Source organism: Schistocerca serialis, unplaced genomic scaffold, assembly GCF_023864345.2.
Source record: "Schistocerca serialis cubense isolate TAMUIC-IGC-003099 unplaced genomic scaffold, iqSchSeri2.2 HiC_scaffold_1132, whole genome shotgun sequence".
Lineage (NCBI taxonomy): Eukaryota > Metazoa > Arthropoda > Insecta > Orthoptera > Acrididae > Schistocerca > Schistocerca serialis.
In genome coordinates, this window is record NW_026047329.1 from 12,501 (window position 1) to 17,500 (window position 5,000).

The 5,000-nt window shown below is 53.7% G+C and overlaps 1 non-coding gene across 1 annotated transcript in view; it reads left to right on the top strand.

Moving 5' to 3' along the window:
- The first annotated feature begins 4,127 nt into the window (after nt 1–4,127).
- LOC126432403 (small subunit ribosomal RNA) overlaps nt 4,128–5,000 on the top strand; it is a 1,910-nt gene continuing 1,037 nt past the window's right edge. Inside the window, exon 1 of the ribosomal RNA XR_007577940.1 lies at nt 4,128–5,000. This exon is cut by the window's right edge and continues 1,037 nt beyond it. This is a non-coding gene — a ribosomal RNA (small subunit ribosomal RNA).

A 5,000-nucleotide genomic window follows, 5' to 3' on the forward strand; every position in this document is an offset into this window, starting at 1 on the left:
GCTGTCCCTATACATGAGCTGCGAGCTGTACCAGTTACGAGCTAGAGACGCGATCGCGTTGCTCTCTGTACGAATGCCGATGCTGAGCGGTCAGCTAGGAGGCGCTCCATCCATGTCGGTACCGGTGGGCGTTGCACTCGCAGTCGCAAAAACGTACGGCAAGTATATTACTCGGAAGAGTTTATGACAGTCCAAGCCCCCCTGCGTGGGGAGCGTCTTTCTAGGCCATGACCCACCGGAAGGGCGCAGCGTCCCCCACCCCAGACATGTGACGTCACACTATCGGTATTGACGACTCGACTCATTGCTTATAATCATTTGCCATACACCGGTGGAAGCTGCCGAGACGAGTAGCTACATAGCGCGCTCGCCGTGTCACTAATGTACAGAGATACAACAGTTTCGACTGGAACCGGATTAAACGTATACACGGCGCTGATTAGTAATACATAGACCCATCAGAATACAGATAATATATACAACTGTCCGTATACATGCTGAAAGACTCTGCTCACAATCACAACCACACGGCAGCCACACACTCTTATCACGCACTACTCTCCGCCTGTAACACGCACACAGACAATATGTAAGCACCAGCATGGAACAACACCCAGTGCATCCTCTCCGCCACATGAGACAATCCACACTGTCATAACCAGACTGGGAGGTCCACTCAGAAAACGGAATATCCCACCCCCCCGACAACCACCATTGCTCAGCTAAGCCACCAACACCCACACATGTCCTACACAGGGGTGCACCCAACATCACAATACTGCCTCCTCTCACAGCACACAAACAATGGCAGGAATGAAAGACACAGGTCTGCCACAAGCATGGAATCGGAGCGCCGCCTGTCATGAGCCAAAGGTGCATCCTGACGTGGCAAATCAGATGATGCCGCAGGCATCCACTTACTATAATCACAATCAACAAACCGACCGGCCGCCCCCCCCCCCCCCCCCCCATTACACCTTTCCATACAACAATGTGTACCTTAACCTAAACTATACTGTACCTTAACCTAAACTATACTGTACCTTAACCTAAACTATACTGTACCTTAACCTAAACTATACTGTACCTTAACCTAAACTATACTGTACCTTAACCTAAACTATACTGTACCTTAACCTAAACTATACTGTACCTTAACCTAACCTATACGGTACCTCAACCTAACCTATATTGTGCCTCAACCTAACCTATGTTGCGCCTTAACCTAACCTATGTTGCGCCTTAACCTAACCTATGTTGCGCCTTAACCTAACCTATGTTGCGCCTTAACCTAACCTATGTTGCGCCTTAACCTAACCTATGTTGCGCCTTAACCTAACCTATGTTGCGCCTTAACCTAACCTATGTTGCGCCTTAACCTAACCTATGTTGCGCCTTAACCTAACCTATGTTGCGCCTTAACCTAACCTATGTTGCGCCTTAACCTAACCTATGTTGCGCCTTAACCTAACCTATGTTGCGCCTTAACCTAACCTATGTTGCGCCTTAACCTAACCTATGTTGCGCCTTAACCTAACCTATGTTGCGCCTTAACCTAACCTATGTTGCGCCTTAACCTAACCTATGTTGCGCCTTAACCTAACCTATGTTGCGCCTTAACCTAACCTATGTTGCGCCTTAACCTAACCTATGTTGCGCCTTAACCTAACCTATGTTGCGCCTTAACCTAACCTATGTTGCGCCTTAACCTAACCTATGTTGCGCCTTAACCTAACCTATGTTGCGCCTTAACCTAACCTATGTTGCGCCTTAACCTAACCTATGTTGCGCCTTAACCTAACCTATGTTGCGCCTTAACCCAACCTATGTTGCGCCTTAACCCAACCTATGTTGCGCCTTAACCCAACCTATGTTGCGCCTTAACCCAACCTATGTTGCGCCTTAACCCAACCTATGTTGCGCCTTAACCCAACCTATGTTGCGCCTTAACCCAACCTATGTTGGGCCTTAACCCAACCTATGTTGGGCCTTAACCCAACCTATGTTGGGCCTTAACCCAACACACGTTGGGCCTTAACCCAACACACGTTGGGCCTTAACCCAACACACGTTGGGCCTTAACCCAACACACGTTGGGCCTTAACCCAACACACGTTGGGCCTTAACCCAACACACGTTGGGCCTTAACCCAACACACGTTGGGCCTTAACCCAACACACGTTGGGCCTTAACCCAACACACGTTGGGCCTTAACCCAACACACGTTGGGCCTTAACCCAACACACGTTGGGCCTTAACCCAACACACGTTGGGCCTTAACCCAACACACGTTGGGCCTTAACCCAACACACGTTGGGCCTTAACCCAACACACGTTGGGCCTTAACCCAACACACGTTGGGCCTTAACCCAACACACGTTGGGCCTTAACCCAACACACGTTGGGCCTTAACCTGCTCTGTAATTGTCATACGACGCGTTAAATTAGTGTAGTGTTGCCTAACTGCAACCCCCGCAATATAGTTTGCTACTCGCACTGCCCGGTCCCCAGTGTATCGCTTCATGTTAAACACCTTGCAGCTATACACTGTAATGTGGATGGCAGCAGGACGTACATGCTCAATGCCCTTTGCAGTTGTTCATTGGCATTTGCAGTTGTTCATTGGCATTCGCATGGCGAAGCACTTAGCCTACGCTGTGGTACGGCCTGTGTCAACTGTCCGCTGATGTTGTACGTCCAAATCACACACTGTACTGCACATTGGTCCTCATGTACTGAATGATACATCGTGGTACATGTGACCGTACAACGACTGCGCCAACAACGGCGAACCATGCGGTCCAAATGTTGTGCACTCAGCTACGTGTCGTCTCCCTATAAGAGCTGGATTGCAGTGTGGTATGCCCTGGATGGCGATCAGCATGAGCCGTCTGTTGATGTAGTGGCGCGTGTTGTCAGACGTAGTCGTCTCTTCTCACACACCGTGATAGCATGGTGCACTGCGTTCCACATCTGCGACATGCGACAGAGGCCGGTTGACAGTCGTTCGCGCAATGGACATCGCATACGTACGGGGGCCACCTTCCACGTGTTCGCGAAGCGTGCACATGTTGTTGCGTGTATGTGGGCAGACATAGTGTGTCGTGACACCTGACACAGGCATGCAACAATCGTTGAATTTGCAAATGGCGATGGACGCCTACGTTTGCTGGTGACGTTACGCAAATGAACAACTGGTAAACCGTTGTGGTGCGGTTGTTCTCGCTAGAGGTGAATCAGTGATGGCGACGATCGGTTGAGCTACCAACCGGTTGTTCCAGCGATACCCACCATGCCCACGAACGTGAATGGCATCTGGGTGTGAAGCGATACGCGGCGGTGGCTGGGTGGGACCGTCCCCGGCCAGTGAGGGGGGGCCTCCCGGCGTGCTGGCCGCGCGGTGCGTGGGCGCACGCGCTACAGCCGGCTGGTGGGGGCGGCCAGTGGCAGGCGCGCCGGCCGACGGAGGCGGCAGGCGGCGCAGCTGCGCGCCGGCGCACCCTGCACGCGGCGCCGTGCGGCCAAAGTAGGTCCTCGCGGGCCCGGTGCGAAGCGCGGTGGACATCTGCAGTGTGCTGGTCCGATTGAGGACTGTGTGCGCTGAGGATGCGCCGCCGCCCGGCGCTCGGCGCCGCGACGCCGTCTGCTGCTCGGTCGCCTCTGCGGTTCTCGCAGGTGGTTTGTATCGCAGCTGTGCGGACGTGTTGGCGCGTGCGCTGTGCTGGGAGAGTTCGCTTCGGCACCCAAGTGGGGCTTTTGTCCTTCTGTGGCGCTGGCGTTGGAGCTGCCGGTCACCGTAGGTGGCGCGTGTTGTCTCCCGCCGGCAATGCCACGACAGCACGCTCCCGGGCCTCTGTCGGCAGCGGCAAGCTCAGTTGGGAGCACGGGTGGTCGCACCTAAAGCGTCTACTCGCCAAACCCCGGGCGATTGCGCCTCTCTCGAACCCGACCAAGTACTTAGGACGGCGCTGCGCGCCGCCGGGACCTGAGAGGGTTTCGAGGTGTATGGTGCAGGGGAGCTCAGCCTCCTCCTGTTTGCAGAATAATTGAGCGGACGCTTGCGTGTTCGCGCGGGCCCCCGGGACACACTCCCGGGCGGCCGGCTGCTCAGCTCTAGTTGACGCAGCTCCCTGGTTGATCCTGCCAGTAGTCATATGCTTGTCTCAAAGATTAAGCCATGCATGTCTCAGTACAAGCCGCATTAAGGTGAAACCGCGAATGGCTCATTAAATCAGTTATGGTTCCTTAGATCGTACCCACGTTACTTGGATAACTGTGGTAATTCTAGAGCTAATACATGCAAACAGAGTCCCGACCAGAGATGGAAGGGACGCTTTTATTAGATCAAAACCAATCGGTCGGCTCGTCCGGTCCGTTTGCCTTGGTGACTCTGAATAACTTTGGGCTGATCGCACGGTCCTCGTACCGGCGACGCATCTTTCAAATGTCTGCCTTATCAACTGTCGATGGTAGGTTCTGCGCCTACCATGGTTGTAACGGGTAACGGGGAATCAGGGTTCGATTCCGGAGAGGGAGCCTGAGAAACGGCTACCACATCCAAGGAAGGCAGCAGGCGCGCAAATTACCCACTCCCGGCACGGGGAGGTAGTGACGAAAAATAACGATATGGGACTCATCCGAGGCCCCGTAATCGGAATGAGTACACTTTAAATCCTTTAACGAGTATCTATTGGAGGGCAAGTCTGGTGCCAGCAGCCGCGGTAATTCCAGCTCCAATAGCGTATATTAAAGTTGTTGCGGTTAAAAAGCTCGTAGTTGGATTTGTGTCCCACGCTGTTGGTTCACCGCCCGTCGGTGTTTAACTGGCATGTATCGTGGGACGTCCTGCCGGTGGGGCGAGCTGAAGGCGTGCGACGCGCCTCGTGCGTGCTCGTGCGTCCCGAGGCGGACCCCGTTGCAATCCTACCAGGGTGCTCTTGAGTGAGTGTCTCGGTGGGCCGGCACGTTTACTTTGAACAAATTAGAGTGCTTAAAGCAGG